Raw genomic sequence first — 17,158 nt, forward strand, 5'->3', positions numbered from 1 at the left:
CAGTTTATCTTTACTGTGCTATAATTTTACCCTCTTTCCTTCTATAAGCTTTGATTCAGCATGAGGCACTTTGTATTTATTACTTCCGCTGTGCTTGTCTCTTTGTACTAACTAATGTCTCCCCAGTTTCTCTGGTTAATGAAGAAAAGGCATCAAACTTCACAGCTCAATGAATTTGGTTATACAAGAACAACCATATACAGCCCTGTAAACCTTCCTAATATTTGTGTCTCTGTCTTGCAGGGATATATTGCAGGATAAAATGCTGTATAGTGCAATAGCACGAGACAATCTTTGAATAAAAAAAACAAAAAAACAAAAAAACAGATGCAGTGCTTTGATCCCCTGAATCAACACTATCATGCAAAAGCAGCTTTGCAGACAATGAACAGTGAATGAGCATAACCAGCAAAACCAGACAAGCCACTAATGGTTGCATTTCATCTTTGCTTCTGCAAATAAGTGCACAGTTAATGCCAATGGAAATTGTTTATATATGCAAGAACCAGATTGCATGCCTAATTAGAGACTGAAGGCTGCAGTAAGTTACCAAAGAAAGTGAGAACATTCACTAGAGAGATACCCAGAAAAGACAGACTGAACGTTGTGATTTGTTTAGGGCTGGATAAACCAACTCAAACAAGTTTTTCAAACAAGCCACCAACCACCCAAACAAAACAACAGCAACTAAAAAAAGCTCAAACAAAAGCCCAGTAACAAACACCACAAAAAGCTTAACAAATCAAGGAAAGAGACAATGTCCCAGAAGCCTAAAATGGATAGAAACTGACCCTGAATTACTTCTAGTCTTTGGAAAAGTTCCATTTTTCATTTATCATTTATTTAGCTGTCTGCCCAGACTGAAGTGGAAGTGATGAAACAGATAAATCCATTTGAGAGAAGGAAATAGTTGTACTTGTGTTCGAGAGCTGGAAGGCAAAGGGCTTTTCTGACAAGTGAGATTCTGTAAAGTATCTGAAGGTACTGAAAGACCAGATAGATGCCCCAATAATGTCATCATAGTGCTGTGGCTCATCAGAGACCTGTTTTGTTAGCTTGATTGACACCTTTTGCAAGGAGGGTCATTGCATTCAGATGCCTTTCTTTCCTTGCATGCCATTTTACTCTATGAAGCAGCCACTTAACCATCTTGGGGAGAAAGGACAGGTAGGTAGAAATAAATCTTTTTAAATGAACTGCTCTGTGCCCGAGGTATGCAAGTAACTCACAGCATTCAGCTCGTACATAGTATGAAACTACTTATGCGTTGGCAGGAAGGTTAATTTTCATCTCCCCCTCTATGAATTAATCTCTTTGTGAAGATTCACTAGCTCCACACACAACACAGTATTTTAGGTATCTGGAACTTCCTATGCAGACAGCTCTAATTGTATTCTATTAAATAATAAGTTATCACCTTGAAAACAACAAATGCAGAAAAACACAGCCCAAATTTATGTTTTTAGTTGACAAAATAGCTGATTCTTTAATCTCCCCAGAGTCCAGATGCTATTACAGAGCTTGTGTTTTGATGTTCTTCTTTCAATTACAGAAATAATTCTCTCTCAGGCACAGAGTTTGAATCTTTTCCAAAGGTTTTATATTACTTTTGAACACTGACAGAAATTATTGAAATTTTTAAAGGCTCTTTCCAAAGCCAAGCAGTTCTTTTAGGAGCCCGTGATAATTTTTATGGTCATGCTATATTGCCTCTTAATTGAAAAAGACTCTGGAAATGGAAGTTGTAGGAAAGGAAGATGTAGGTAGCAAAGGAGACATAATTTCACTTGATTCTAGAAAGGTTTTTATACTTTAGTACTTGGCTAATTGAAAGATGGCGGGGAAGAGGAAGATCAGGACTTGCTTGCAGCAATTAATATAATACTGTTCTTTCTTTACTTGCTAGGTGTTCTTGCTTCTAAATTTATATTGACATGTAAACTGAAACTTTGCACTGACAACGTGTATTTTGATACATGTAGCTTCCTGTTCTTTTTGCAAAGACATGGAGACTTTTTGGCACCATCTCTGTGCAGGGTTTTTACAAGAAGCAGTTCCTACTTTTAAGTCCTGATCATTATGAAACCCCAAGGACATAAAGTACTAATGTGAGATGGAATCTCTGTCCTGTTCCAGAGGAAGTCAGGATTATATCAAGTAAAGTCAGCATTTTCTCTTGAGCTTTGGTGGCATACGTTTTCTTTGGTATCTCAGGTTAATGGGCTTACTGGTACTTGGCCTCAGTCCTAGCTGGTTGATCTGTTTTGATACCAGCAAGCCGTGGGGGCTTAAGATGTCACCACACTCTTGTGGCTTTGCTACTTCTGTTCTTCTAGAGGTCCCAGTTTCTATTGCCAGGTTGGCTAGCATGGGACTCACACTTTTACCTTCTCCAGTTCATTTCACACTCTAAGTATCGAATGGAAACCCACCCTTCTTGGTGATTTCAGATCACAGTTTGGATTTCAAGTGGAGCAGCCAGGGCTGGTGCTCTAGTGTCATGCTACAGTCTCAGCACAGCTTGTGAGGAGAGGTACAGTTAGCAAGAGGAGGGACTGGCTTAAACCACTGCAACAAGATTTGCCAGAACTCATCTTCCAGAGAATTTAACACAATAGATGAACAATTATGAGAAAAATAGTTCCTATTAAGTAATGGAGAAATCTAACCCTTTCTAATGGAGTGGTGCTCCAGAGAAGCTCTCGGTTTCTCTCTGACTACAGACCCTTCACCCTGCTCGAACTGGTGTTTATAAAGTGTCCTCACTACCAGCCCAGGTGGCATTTTTGTACCTTCAGAACTTTCTGCAGAAGAGAGTGTTTTTTTTTTTTTCCATCATGAACATTTCTATGCCTTGTAAAATTTTACAGTCTCACTGAAACATAAGGAGAAATAAGTTTGGGTGGTAATCTCTGCTGAATGGTATTTAAATACCGTTACTGATATGGAATATTCTGTAAAACATTGTTCTATGTGGATTTTTTGCTGATAATATGAGGGGCAAGATACTGAGTACTTAATTTGCTTTTGTTACTAGAATTTAATTTTTATTCTGAGATACAACAGAATTTTACCTCTAAAGTGTAAAATTCTGGATATGGTGTTTGCAATATGGAGATATTTTTCATGACTGATTCTTTGTGTGCTCAAGAAAATGCTGGAAACAAAAAACCTTACTGTGAGACAGAAGTATTAGTGGCTGTTTGTATGTTTAAAAAAATGTGTTGGGTTTTGGTTTGTTTGTTTCTTTATTTTGTCTACTTAACTTTAAGGAATGAAGATTTTTTTTTTTATATATTGGGGAATGACACCAACCTTTTAGACAGCTACCCAAAGGAAAAAAAAAGAAGTCTGAGCTGTAACAGTTAAAAGTGTTACCAGAGGCATGGCTTTGTTTTGTTACTTCAGTGAATATCCTAGTTAGTGCTTAGCTTTTCCTTTATTATCTCTGTGATGCTTAGAAAAATAAATAATGATGATACTTTGCTCTTAGACAATGCTTTTGTGCATAGAACTCAGAGAGGTTTACAAGAAAGAGGTCATCATTATTACCCTGTTTCAAGACAGAGAAAAGAAAAGGTGATTTGAGTTGCTTGAAGGTTGTCCAATGTGAGAGCTGGCAGAGAAATTTCTGTCAGTGTCATTTTTCATTATAAAAAGCTGATTCACTGAAACTGAAACCTTTCATGGAAATTCATTAGTGTCCAGTTAATTATGCAGATCCAGAGCGAATGAAAATGACAGGCACTGTAGGAAGAGATAGCTAGAAGCCTGGTGACAAGAGTACCTGCTGTGGACAGCATAGACCTAGGTTTCACTTTAAGGACTTGAAGTGAAAAGGAATTTAAAGCTGTCTCTCTCAAGAGAATACCCCTATCTGTAGATGTACTGTGTTGCTGGATGTACCCACCTGTCAGACATGGTATGGCCGTTCTCAGACAGTTCAATGAGCTCTGTGTCTGGTGAAGTGTTTTAGTCTCCTAAAATTGATCCTATAGTTGATCCTTGGTGCGGCTCGAATTTTCTGTGCATTAAGGACTGAGTGGACTTTATAGCTCATTTATCTTTAGCATGTAGGGAAGAAAAACATTAACTGGGGTCTAAGACTTTACAGCTAAGAAGACTGCCTTTTACATACAACTTTTTGGCACTGCTTATATTTTAAACTTGGTAATGGATTAAAAATACACTTTGAGGAAAGGAAGGAGCAAGAGCACAAGGATAGATGGACACAAACATACTGTAAGGTCATGCATGATATATTTCTTCAAGAACCTCAGGCAGAATCATCAAAGGGTTTTGGTTTTACCGTAGTCCATATAGGATATTTTGAAAACAACAACCAAGTGTTCCACTTTTGTGTCCGCTGTCTCCAGTTGATGATTTTGGACAAGGGATCATGTTTACGTGGAGAAAGGGTGGTGGCTTTTTGCCAAAGAAAACTTGAAAATAAAAATCCAGCTCGAACACCTCTGGTTGGATATTTCATATGGCAAATTCATTCAGACGTGAAAATACAAAATGCAGGATAACTGTGAGGTTTCTGTTACATTTTATGTATATAAACATGAAGACAAAAAAAATCTGTTTTCTTCAAAGGAGGCTTGGGCATACATTGAGCTTTGGGATAGGCAGCTGGAGGCAGATTGACTCAGCAGAGAACAAGAAGATAAATAAAAAATAGCCACTTATTTTCAATAATTCAGTTTGAAACTCTGAAAAGGGGCTTTATTTTTGTGCAAGTCCTTTGAAGAAATGTTGTTAGTCTCACATAAGAGAAAACTGGGAGATTGTTCAAGGGATCAGTCAAGGAGGCAGCCTTTGTACACCTCTATATGCTTAGCCCAAGGTAGGCAAAAGAAAAAGGGAGAAAAGAACATCAGGAGGGAGGGAAAGGAGCTGTAATCCTGATGGTGGTGTGAGCTGCAGCATGACTGCAGCAGGTAAGGCAGTTGTTCTCCTCCTGCTTTGCCATTGCCAGGGCACCAATAGGACAAAAGGGGACGTGAATATATGGCTCATATAGACATGGGCTTTATGGCAGCGTCCTAAAGGCTGATGTGAAGTTGGCTTTCGGCAGAGCTGTGGTTATTTTTGAAGACCTGGTTTAACTGTCAGAAAAAAAAAGAGACCTCGGCTCTCACAGAACCTAGCATTTGTTAGGGGTGGGAGAGAAAACGGTGGGAGAAAAGAAACATGGCAGTGCAGGGGAAGGGAGAGGGAGTAAGGGTGTCTTAGGTGAATATCAGGTTGTGAGCCTGAGCTGTTCCATGCAGCACTGCCTGCTGTTTTTGGACTGCCTTAGTTCCCTCAAGAGACCTACCACGTCACTTACCACTTTCTCATAGTCCAGTTGATAAGAAGAATTTCTGCATGTGGTCTGCCACAAGTGAAATACTTCTGTTCTCTGAGCATTTTTAACAACAGGTCCCCATCACAGGAAAGTGCTGCTGACCCCTCTCTGCCTTTCATAAAGCCCTTGCTATTACATTAGTCAGTAATAAACTGCCCAAGATTCACAGCCAGTATAACAGCCTCCCTGTCTGTGACTGTGAACCTCATTATACCTGTTTTCCCACACTGAAAGTCCACCTCTTCTTAATCTTTGTCTTATATTTATAAATCAGTTCCTGTCATGAGAGAGTATTATCCAAATTTTGAAAAAAAATAATTGTGCAGCTGCATTAATCAAAGGAATACTGTGCTGAAGGAAATGTCAGGCCTAATAGCTTGTCAGTGATCAGGGGCAGAAAAGCTGCTTTCAACTAGTTTGCATGGCTTCTTTGACACTAATTAACAGACTCACTACCTCTTAAAACATTATAAAAGGGGGAGGGAGGAAAGCCCCAAGATACGTGTTGCTGTAGCAGGAGTGGAACAGCAAGTCTGGCACATGTGAGAAGCAATAACTCTAAGCACCCTCATCTTTAAGGTGATTGCCTTGTGTCTTTTTCTGTTAGCAGTATGTGTGATTCCTAGTACCTCAAAATCCTAAGCTTGTTATCAGACAGTTGTCACTTTTATTTCAAAGAGGAGTTTTCAGCTGCCTGGACAGACAGCGAAGGCAACAAGGATGGTGAACTTGTTATGCCCACATGCAAGATCAAGTCACCGCAGTAACATCTGACTGTGACACTCTGAACCTGATTTATGACTCATTAGAATCAACACAAGTTTGGTTCTCTGCTTTCTATTATAAATATAATTTATGAATAATGACAAAGTTGTCCTTTATTTCAGACTGCTGGAGGTGCTGACCCTGTTCAGTGCTGTCACTGGGTTACAGACAGCAAGCTTGGCTGCCCAGGTGCACCAGGAGGAATCTTGCGATGCAGAGCAGAAGGTATGCATTTGGCAAGAATATAGATGTTGTTACTATGCCATCAAAGCGAACATTGTGCGGCAGGCCTGACCTCAGCTGTGTCCAAGTAGCAACCAAAAGAAAGATCTTTGGTTTCCTCAGTTCTCACTAAGCCTTACTGCCTGAGTGAATGATCTGTTCAGTCCATCAAAAATGCTGACTGTAGTTGTCTCATATAACCCAGACTAGAAAATGTTCCGTACACCTCAGTATTCTCTACAATGCTATCATCAGAAAACTTCTGTAAGAGAAATGTCAACTTAACACCCTTTATCAGCCTCCCAGTGGTTCATTCTCAAAGCAACTGAAAGGCAGAATAATACGTGGTTTTCTGAGCTCTGTGAGAAAAAAAAAAAATCCTGAGCTTTTTGGGCTTAGTGAGTTATTAGGGAAGCTAGTCCGCTGAGCACCTCATCCATCATGGGGATCTTCTCTCATCCATTATTTAAATAAGATGTCTACACACTGTGTCCCAATTCTTCATCCAGTATTTCTATCACAGAATAGCAAGAGAGATGTTTGGTGTTTATCTTGGCTGCGCTATGAGAAAAGGCAGTGGTTGTACAAAACCACAGTTGAACAGGATAATGTGCAACAAAACAACTGTTTCCCAGAAGAGCTGATATATGAGGAAAAGCCAAGGGTGTCAGTGAGTGGACTTTAAGATGACCTAGAATCAGAATTGGGAATGTACTTGGGAAAGATAATTACAAAATACTTTTCTTACCATGAATTTTGTTGTCATTCAGAGGTCTCTTGTAAACTATGCTTCACTTTCCAGAAACTCTGGGATTTTCAACATGTAAGCAAATGGGTACCAGGATGAAAGCAAGACATTTTTTGTCCTCTTTCACATAGATACATATGCACACAGTTTAGTTGAACTAATACTTCAAAGATTAGGCAAATAATTTCAACAGTGAGAAAACAAAAACAAACAACAAAACCAAAACAGTTAAATTCTTCTTTTGCCTATTAGGACATTCAGTTATAGATGTATTTCAGAATGAGAAATAATATTTTGCTTCATGTTTACTGCTTACTTTTTAGATGTAGTAGATTCTAGTGGGATTACTTAAAGTTAAGCATTTATTTAAGTGCTTTTGTTGGATGAGAATACTCTCAATCTGAAACATGAGCTATAGTTAAGTACACAATGCCTGTTGTATTTTCCCATTAAGTTACTGCATTTGTTCTTCACTCTGACAATCCAAAATCCAACCATGAGTTATGGAAAGTTTCTGCCATAAGTTCCCTGTTTTTCTCATACAGTTCAGGGTCGTAATATTCAGAAGTTACTTTAGATACCTTGTGACCTCTGTGAAGGCAATTACCAGATAAAATTTTATGGGTAATTATTTTTTTTCTAGCTCCTAATAAAGGATAATCCATGCTGGCAAATATTTACACCTATCTTACCATTTTGAGCAGAGACAGTACAATATCAAAGAGTATTAAAATTCATCCTTCCCTCCCATTGATTAGGTGGTCTTTACATGCCAGCCATGTCTGAAGGGTTCTGAGTGTGGCAGTGCTGACGGTTTTCTGTTGCCTCTGCTCATGAGAACTCAGTACAGCTCATAAAAAATGCTTTACCTCCAGGGCTGACAATTTGGCACTTCTAGCTAGTTATTTTCAAATGGGCTTTTTATGCAAATAGATTGGTTTTGATTGAATTCAAGGATTAAAATCAGGAAAAGCTTCAAACCCCAAAATGTTCTATTTGAGTTGTAAGAAGATACTGAAACTGCCTAATACAAGGTACATAATTTAAGAAGTTAGCCTTTCTATTCTACCTGATTACGCAGTAGGGGGAAAGAACTTTATCAGAAGCTGTACGTAGAGGGCCTAGTTACAGGTCCTGCTTTGAAATACCCTCCAGGAGAACTTCTTTCTTTCCTTTATCAGTATGGAAATTAATCTCTTCACACAGGTTGCCTTTTGGTAGCCTAAAACTGAGGCAGCAGGAATACATCTCAAGGGTGGTGAATAAAGTTAGGCAGATAGGCCTGCTTGCCTGAAAATAAAGAGAAAATCAATGTTCAGGTCTACTTCTCACTTGCACCTGCATTCAAGAAGGATGCCATGTGAAAGTTATCAGTGGTGTTATGGTTAGTTCATTTTTGTAGTGTTCTCTAAAATTAAGCAGACTGTTAGTTAAAGTTTAAAAAATGAAAGGTGGGGAAGGGGGAGATGTACATGTTAATTTTGTTCTAGTTACCAAAACGAAAAAAATAAAGCCGATATACCTCATTTTACGCCAGATGGTACGTTCCATGTGACCTTTCATTTCAGACATTAGCAACAAAAGCAAAAGAATAGACTTCTGTTGTTGGAAATGCTGCTTTTCCTACCTGTGCAACATAGGGAAATGTAGAGTTTATTCCCTCTTGAGTAGGCTGGGTAAAGGAAAACCAATCTCAGAATATGCCACAGCCCGCTGCTGCAAGTACCAGGCTGGAATCAGGCTGGGGTGGGGTTTGAATGTGAAAGAGGATGTGCATGACGAAGAAACTTGCATCTCATTAGCAGTACCTAAATGAGTGTTGTGTAGAAAAAGGTGGAATAAGCATTGTTGTATTTGTCTCTTAAGATTAATGGGTACTACAGTTTCAATTTCCACTCAATAGCATGCTTTTCCAGTGGCTATCTCTAAATTGTGATGAGAAGCTTGCTTCCTGCTGCTAAGAGTGGGAAGGGACAAAGGATAAGTGATGTCCTGGGAAAGATCCTCCTGTGACTTTTGATGTGTAGGTAGAAAATGGTCATAATTTAGGGGAGTTTTATTCTGGACAATGGCAACTACCAAAATCCAATGAATTCTGGGTCCTCAGGGGTTGCTGGCAGCATTTGGGAGTGCAACCCAATCAATGCTGTTCTTTCAGCTTTGCAGTTTCACCCAAGTTCTCTTAGGGCCAGTTTTGTGATGGCTGAAGTGTTGAGCCTTAATGATAGAAGAGTAGGTTTGACAACTATGAATTCTGTTCCTGCGTCTGTAAGAGATTAACTGGTGACTCAGTGCCATGTTCCTCTAGCTCTGTCTTCTCAGGTGGAAGAATGCTGATTCTTGGTAATATCTAGTGAGCCCGCTGGGAATGCAGGTGAATCTTTTGCTCTGGAGGGGAATTTAGGATTTTCCCAACTGTAGGGAGTCAATTGCATTGGCCACGACTGAAGCCAACTGTTAGGGATCATGTTGAACTCCATTCAGTTATAACCAATGGGCTTCACATCCCAGGGAGGATTTCTTGAGCTGCTGCCCATGCTAACATATACCTCCTATAATGGGTGCGATTTCAGGAAAAAGAGAAAACCTTTCATTTATTGCTGTATGAAATTAAGTTGCAGATAATTCACTTTATTGCAGAACAGTTCTGAAGTATATGTGTGTTGTGAATTATGCCTGATCGTTCTGGTGACAAAAATAAACTTTTACTGCATTTTATTTGTCAGCCTTGCAGATTCAGCACAGCTGTGGGGGAGTGAGTTGGAGTCTATCCTGCTCGCAGGTAGCTCCCAGAATCGTTAACTATTTCCTATCTTCATTGAGAATCGTTAACTATTTCCCGATCTTTATTGTTGTTGCTGATACCACAAGCCTGAAAGACTCAGTTGGAGTCTCAGAAAATGGTTTGAGTTTTCAGAGCTGGCAATTAGGAAAAAGCATCTTTACTTCTAAATTGAGCAAGGTTGATTCGGAAGGCAGAGAAAGTAAACACATCACTGCTATTTCACAAGGTCACCTTAGAGAGTCTAATCATCTTTTAATTTGGAGCAGTGCCTTTGGAGGGCAGCAGGCAGCACTTTGTCGTACAAGTAAAGAGTGATACCCTTTCATCAGGGGCTTTGACTTAAAAAAAAAAAAATCAATTAGTTGGAGGCCAGTATCTAGTGGAGTGCCTCAGGGGTCAGTACTGGGGCCAATATTATTCAATATATTCATTAATGATTTAGACGAGGGAATTGAGTGTACTATCAGCAAGTTTGCTGATGACACTAAGCTGGAAGGAGTGGCTGACACGCCAGAAGGCTGTGCCGCCATCCAGCGGGACCTGGACAGGCTGGAGAGTTGGGCGGGGGATAATCTGATGGAATTTAACAAGGGAAAGTGTAGAGTCCTGCATCTGGGCAGGAACAATCCCAAGTTCCAGTATAGGTTGGGGCATGACCTATTAGAGAGCAGTGTAGGGGAAAGGGACCTGGGGGTCCTGGTGGACAACAGGATGACCATGAGCCAGCACTGTGCCCTTGTGGCCAGGAAGGCTAATGGCATCCTTGGGTGTATTACAAGGGGGGTGGTCAGTAGATCGAGAGAGGTCCTCCTTCCCCTCTACTCCGCCCTGGTGAGACCCCATCTGGAATATTGTGTTCAGTTCTGGGCCCCTCAGTTCAAGAAGGACAGGGAACTGCTGGAGAGGGTCCAGCGTAGGGCAACAAAGATGATTAAGGGAGTGGAGCATCTCCCTTATGAAGAAAGGCTGAGGGAGCTGGGGCTCTTTAGTTTGGAGAAGAGGAGACTGAGGGGTGACCTTATTAATGTTTATAAATATATAAAGGGTGAGTGCCATGAGGATGGAGTCAGGCTCTTCTCAGTGGCAAACAATGATAGGACAAGGGGCAATGGGATCAAGCTGGAACACAAGAGGTTCCACTTAAATTTGAGAAAGAACTTCTTCTCAGTGAGGGTAACAGAGCACTGGAACAGGCTACCCAGGGAGGTTGTGGAGTCTCCTTCCCTGGAGACATTCAAAGCCCGCCTGGACACATTCCTGTGCGACCTCACCTAGGCGTTCCTGCTCCAGCAGGGGGATTGGACTAGATGATCTTTTGAGGTCCCTTCCAATCCCAAACATACTGTGATACTGTGATACTGTGATACTGTAATACTTTTGTGAAGTCAAGAAGTGAAATAAAAGTAAATAGTAAAAAAATCTGTATACTAGTAACCTGTATTCCTTTATTTCCCTTTCAGTGTAAGGAGGGATGCCCATAAAAGTAGTGCTTACTCTCGCTCTCGGGTGTTGTGCTGCTGAATGGAATCATAGTAGTGTTTGAAAGTCTGTGTTTTGTTCCAGAGGGCTTAACTGCTTGGCAAAGGATAAATCAATGACAAGAAGTTCTCATACACAACTTGCATAAATATATCCAGCATTTAAGCAGTTTATCTGCAATTCTAATGGATTGCATTACTGATGAATTACTCCACCTTAAAGCTTGGCCTCTGCCAAGACTTCAGTGGTGACTTTGGCTCTCTGGGTACCAAGGAGACCAGTGGAAGTAGGAGATCAAATTGAGATATAATCTGTTATTGAAAACACTGCAAAGCAGAAGAGGAACAAGGAACAGATGCACACTAGTATTCCTATTGCAAACAGTATTTTCTAGAGATGTCCTACAAGTTAGATGTATATAGGCATATTCATAGGTGTTGTGGTTTAACCCCAGCTGGCAAATAAGCACCACACGGCTGCTCACTCCACATCTCCCCCGCAGTGAGATAGGAACGGAATGGAAAAAAGTAAAACTTGTGGCTTGAGATAAAGACAGTTTAAAAGGACAGCAAAAGAAGTGAGAATAATAATAAAAATGGTAAAAGCTCATGCTCTCATCAGTCAGTCTCTTCTGGCAGCGGAAAGGCTTCAAAAGACTTTTCATCTCCAACATCTTACAAAATAAAGAAGTACAAATCCATATGAATAACTGCGACCAGTGAACGAAACCAGTCCTTGTGAAATTAGGAGTTTTTTAGAAAGATAATAATTGGCTTACAGTGTATTATTGCAAAGAAATGTGTTTTTCAATAAATGTAAGAACAACTACTGCGTTATGGAGCATTTCCATCTGTTCTGAATGTACCAGTTGTGCCCTGCTCCCCTTCACTTGTCATTTGAGCATCCCGCTGAACTGTTCTGATGTTTTGTTTATCAGGGAATGCTGGGAGTTTTGTTTTAAAAGCAGATGGGAGTTGTAGGTCTTCACAGCAAAGCATTTTGACTCAAAAAAAGTGAGTTAATACCTCTCTAAAGATGTCCTTGTATTGTTTTTAAGTGTGATTTTGTTGAGTTTGTCTCAATTTTATTACCCTACAACTTCATTTTTGAAAGTAGAGACAGATAGCAAATAACATTAAAAACTATTAAAACATATATTCAGTTTCAATGTATTTGTCTTCTTGACAAATTTGTTTCACAGTCAAACAGATGGGCTGTAACAAGACTGTATAGAAAAGAAATGGCTAGAGTTAAACCTTGGGATCACAAGTTTGAAGAAGTTTTGACTGATTTTGAAGATTGATCAAGTCCTTTTAGGTTTTTGCAGACATTTTCTGTGGTGGACATTTTCAGTGAGTGTATTCTTTCTGAAGTTATCAAGCATCCTATTTGTCAGATGTCTTTTTTTTTTAAACACCTAGTATGTAGCTCTGAAAATCCTTGGGATTTTTTCAGAGTGTCCTAGACCTTGAATGCCTTTCCTTATGTAAAGTAACCTGAAGCACTGATCCTGAAGGAACAATCTATATAGATTAATGGATTTCCTGAATACCTACATAGTGTTCAATTATAGATTAGCATTAGCTGATGGACGTGTTAAAGTGTTACGTTGTGATTTTGGCAGTTTTGTGTGGTTCTGTCTTTTTTCCCTGTCAGTAGAAATGCCAATAATAGTAATTAAAAAAAAAAAAAAAAACCAAACCACAAACTTTTTTTTTGACAGAGGGAACACATAAGCATTTCTGATGGAAATGAGCTCCTCCAACATAAAATAAGTATTAATGTAGCAACCTGTCTCCTGTATAAGTGCAGTCTTTGATGATGTTATAATTTATTCATTTCTTGGCTCATAATTTGAGTCACTTAGAAGTAGCATTGACGGACTTTCTGCTAGAACTTCTGTCTTTTGCCCTTCATCCTGTTTGCTCTGGGCTCCTACCTGGGATGATACCAGCAGAGATGCTTCCTTGCACAGGTGAAAAGTGTTTTTGCAGAACTCTCTTGATCACCAAGTTCTTCTCTTGTTCCTTTACACCACAATAATTTTATTTTCACCATAGGATAATAGTACAGGATTCCAACCACACTGGTAGGTGCAGTTTGTACTGCATGATTCTTTGTTTACCCCACTATCAGAATATAGCCCTGGTCCTGCTAAACTGTACAGTGCTCTGGTCGCTTAGACACACTGGAAAATCCCAGTGATGTAAGAGTGCTTTTCCTCTTATCTCTAATTTGAGAAATGCCTGGGAATCTTTGAATTTTGTTTGAATGATGTTTTCATTAGCCCTAATTTTGTTTTCATTAAGTTGGTCAACAGAATTGATCTTCATTCAAGCGATGTCTCCATAATAGTGTTGCTTTATCTGAATATGAAGTAGTGTATGTTCATGGAGTGCTTTACAATTTCTGTGTTCTATATACGGATTATAAATAATTGTACTGTTGTTGTTCCATGCACTCACAGATGTTTAAATGGCTAGAATTATGAATTGCTTTTTTAATAAATGTATGTTTAAAAAAAATTCAGTGAAGGAAACTTTGTCTGATATGTAGCTGTAGGAAAATCTACCTTTTATTCACTATTTTTGAAAGGACAGTAGGAGCCATGTTATGAAGCACATGTAACACCCAATGACTTCATCTGGAACTGCAGATACTCACCACTTCTTAGTAATCAGCCCTGCTTCTCCTAATAATTATGCCCTTGAGACTTTCTCATCTCAGTTTTTCATAACTAATATAATCCAAACTATATTATCCTAGTAAAAGACTAATTCTTTTTCCTCCATCGAGTAACAAGCACCTGTCTGCTTACCAATCAAGAAGGCAGTGACAGTGTTCTCCCTCTATTGTTTGTGTTAAAGGAGATCGTCCAGGCTGTAATTAGGGAAGATCGAGCTTGATGAGTCAAAATGAGCACATTAGTCTAGTCCTTGAATGGAGCCCTGCTTTATGTTTTTGTTCCTTCATTATTCCTTTTACATATCTTGGCTATGTCTGTAGCGGATGGGAGAGGGACCACTTCAGAGTATAATTCAAAGCACCTTTTTCAGGTCCCTGTTTGGAATAAACTTGCTGTTTCTTCTCACCAGCAAGGGGATGCAGTCCTAGAGCTCAGCATGAGCACATCTCCACTCGGGCATGTTCAGGGTAGAGGGGAAAGATAACATTAAAGAGGAACCGCTATGATTTAAAAAGTGCTTCTACATTTATAAGAAGTAATGAATTATCAGCCAGGCTAAATGCCAGGTTTGAGCTGATGGGAACTCTCATCACAAGTAGATATAAATGCCATTGTCACATGCCGTTGGAGATGTGACACAGTCTTTTGAATGAGGAGGAGGGTGTTACAACAAGGATTTCTTTTTCCCTCCTTTCTCACCTCCAAGATTAAGTTATTGCTGTTCCTTCAGAGCCAGGCAGCTTGAAGCATTCTGCACTATTTCTGTCTACATTATACCAAGTTAACTTGTAAAGGGAAGTCAGAATACAGCCAATTGAGAAACTGGAAAGGCAAAAGTGTTGTTTTTAGCTGTAGAAGCTCTCTAACACAACGTACAGCACAGAGCAAACGGTGTTCAGGTTTCCACGGAAGGACTGTGAAAGCAGGTGTTTTGCGGGTGTCTGAATAGCCAGAGAAGCCACTGGAAGTGTTCCCTTTCCTGCTGGGTAGTACTTTACAGATGAACCTTCCTTTATTTTTTTTTTCCTTAAATATCAATCTCTGTTTATAGAGCCGAAGTTTTTGGTATATTTTTGTGTGCCACTCACAAAATGACATATATGTTCTGCTTGTGTGTCACGTTCACAGAGACATTCAGTATTTTGAAAAGAGACTGCCATTTGGGGGAGAAATGGCCCAGCCTTCAAGCTCGAAATTCACCCTTCCCCTCTTTTACAATCTGTTTTCCACCTTATTGCTTAATAGAAATTCAGGTTGATAGACAGGAAGAAAAGGCAAGTATTATATTCATTAATGTCTTTCATAATGTCTTTGATAAGCATTACTGCTATGAACCCATGGTAGATGTCAGATATCCCTGGGCAGAGAATGGTTCATATTTATTTACTCTGCCTGGTATTCTTCAGTGCAAGGGACAACAGGTTACAGCTGAGGTCCCCTGTGTTCCTGTCTATCACTATGACAGTGATGTCAGCCCGCTCATAATAAACTACTTACAGGCATAATGAAACGTGTACCATGACTGTCCCTTCAGTAGAGCCTTGCCTAAACTGGCAGCTTTCCAATATTATTCCTCTGTTCAACTACCCCTGGTGCAACAGCACAGATGTGAATACTGAAAGTTACTATGAAAGTGCTTCCACTTCATCTCAGATTCTCACCATCTGTGCTAATACAGCTGGAGTTGAAGCAGCTGCATAACTCTAGACGATGAGGGAAATAATTTTGTTGGTTTGAAGTGGGAGAGCCCCTGGTGCTAGTAGCTTTTTGGTGATGAAACACATCACAAACTATATGATTGCTGCCACACAGCCTATACTGTGAAGGGAAGGCGCCGGTGAGCAGTTTGAAAGTACCTGGTAAAACTTTAAATACTTTGGGTTTATTCCATGTAGAACCAAACCACCTCCTGCTGTCATTTAGTTCCAGCAGCTGATGTTCAGTTTTTGCTTTACTCTTCAGCAGGCATCCCAGTAGCAGGTCAACAGATGACTCTTGCCCAGTACAAGCATCATTCAATGAACTCCTATACTGCCAGTGTTTCTTCCTCATCTTTTACGTGGAATAGTTAGGCAATCCTGATCTTTGGCCTTAGGATGTTTCTGTAAAACAAGGAATAGCACATGCTCCTCAGATAAACCCATGACTGAGACACCCCTACTGAAAACTGCCTGCCTGCAGTGGCCATCTGCTCTCTATCCCTGTGTATGAAAATGCAAAATCTTAATGTAGAGGTAGAGCCAGTGCTCAAGGAAATTTCAAAACAGGTTTGGATATTTGCAAAGTCCTCACAGAAATCTTAAAATACTTTATTAAAACCCTTTGAAGCATGGATGGCATTTGAGTTTGTTCTGTGTATAATTTAAACAAACATTTCAGTTGCAGATTATAGCCAACATTACGTGGTTCATTTGTTTAGTCATCAAAGAAACAGGTTTTTCAAATATTTCAACCCCCACAAGCAGGACTAAGACTTAAAAGAATACAAATACCAATTTTCCTGCTTGCTGAGGTACTAAAGCTGCAATCAGGCCACTACCTTGTGAATTGGGCACCTGGTGTTAAGGATTAACACCTGGAAAACTGTTTCTCTGCACACTCTTCAGAAGTGTTCTTCAATTATTTATATATTTTTTTCTTTCTCACAGGTCAACATCCCAACACTGTAAATGGCCACCCTGGATTTTGCCAAATCTGTTGCCCAGACTTGATTTTACAAACCATAGTTGAGTGTGTCTGCAACATACTTCACATGACATTCCATGTGAGTGTACCTTTGGATTTGAGAAAAGTGAATCATTAGATGTGAGTTCAAGTAAAAAAAAGCTGAGTTATCAAGTTGTTTTTCTTTGTACTTTGTTGTTGTTTTCAATAAGCTTATAAATAAAATACATAAATAAAATCTGCCTCAGATTCACCTCTACATAATGTCTAGCAAAAGTGTGTGTGCCACTGAAAGTTTCAAACTGAAGCTAATGAGAGCCTCATGAAAACTTGTGCATCAGCTCCTGAAGAGAAAATTTCACCTTCAGAGTCCAGGATCAAAAGTTCCATAGAAATCATTACTCTGATGTCTCTATTGAAAAGACAGTATCATTAGTACATTTTTCTAAGTGCTAT

At 39.6% G+C, this 17,158-nt stretch overlaps 1 long non-coding RNA gene across 1 annotated transcript; it reads left to right on the plus strand.

The window, feature by feature from the left end:
- The first annotated feature begins 5,865 nt into the window (after positions 1-5,865).
- Positions 5,866-16,904, plus strand: LOC139828492 (uncharacterized). The gene is made up of 3 exons (XR_011740168.1): positions 5,866-5,932; positions 6,241-6,343; positions 16,687-16,904. It is a non-coding gene; the product is annotated as an uncharacterized lncRNA (long non-coding RNA).
- The last annotated feature ends 254 nt before the right edge of the window (positions 16,905-17,158 follow it).

Source organism: Patagioenas fasciata, chromosome 8 (genome assembly GCF_037038585.1).
Source record: "Patagioenas fasciata isolate bPatFas1 chromosome 8, bPatFas1.hap1, whole genome shotgun sequence".
NCBI classification, from domain to species: Eukaryota; Metazoa; Chordata; class Aves; order Columbiformes; family Columbidae; genus Patagioenas; species Patagioenas fasciata.